Source organism: Wasmannia auropunctata, unplaced genomic scaffold, assembly GCF_000956235.1.
Source record: "Wasmannia auropunctata unplaced genomic scaffold, wasmannia.A_1.0 LD336074.1, whole genome shotgun sequence".
In the NCBI taxonomy this organism is placed as follows: Eukaryota; Metazoa; Arthropoda; class Insecta; order Hymenoptera; family Formicidae; genus Wasmannia; species Wasmannia auropunctata.
Genome location: NW_012026816.1, coordinates 4,128,594 through 4,129,754, shown reverse-complemented (window position 1 = coordinate 4,129,754; position 1,161 = coordinate 4,128,594).

The following is a 1,161-nucleotide window of genomic DNA, read 5'->3' as shown; positions in this document are numbered from 1 at the left end:
CGAGATATGACTGTCCCACCGCTCGTCAACTACCGGCTAGCAACTATCAGCGGTGGGGCGGTCGTATCTCGCCGTGCGCTTGCATTTAGCGGTAGGCGGACGGATACGCGTCTATTCGCCGATCTTCAAAAATTAATATTTCGTTAACGATTACGAATTTTGCAAAATGGTAGAAGACTTTTCTGTTCAGTTTTATCTGCTTTACCTGCTCACGAGGTCCGGTGCGGTTATTATGGGACACCCTGTATAAAATCCCTACAATTCCCTACGCAAAAAAATGGAGGATAAACTGTTACAAAATTCAAAAGAAAATAAAAATAATGTTGAAAATAAAGAAAATATCATATATAAATGAATATAAATATATATTAGTTTCAAAATAAAAAACTGTATACATATATGTACGTAAATATATAAACGTATATAATAAAAATGTATAAGTTTTTATATATTAATTTAAAACATAACAAACCTACTCATTTTTATTAGAATCCAATAAAACATCAGTATTGGCTGTATCGGTTTATTGACTAGTAGAAGGAATTTCTAATTCCTCTCGATAATAATAACTCGAATTATATTTTTTATATAAGTCCGCTTTTAAAGGATAATTAACAGCATTAACTTTCAAATTTTTCATTTGCATTTTAATTCGTAATAATGAACATAAAGTTTTTGTACTTAATCTATTTCGCTTTTTTGTTTTAATATCGCTGCACATAGAAAAAATTCTTTCTACGTCGGCATTGGCATGAGGTAAAGAAAGAATTATTTTTGCCAATTTGAACAAATTTGTAAATTGGTATTGATTGTTAAAATCTTTAATTTCAGAAATTTGATTCCAAAATAATTCAATTTGTAGTTCCTTTAAGTCTTTTATTTCATTTTCAGAAAAATAAAACGGCAACTTATTCCATTCTGTAATAATATCGTCAGCATTAGGAACTATATTTTTATATTTATCACATACATATGTTAATGATGGTTTATCGCTTTTATTTAATGCATTCTTTGGTATAAGAAATTCCAATTCTGTTACAAATTTGTCCTTTAAGGGCAAATGTTTAATAACTTGTTCTGCAGCAGTTTTGTAAAATCTTAAACATCTTAGTTTAAACTGCAAAATGTTTGAATGATTATTAACATCATCTTCTAATAATG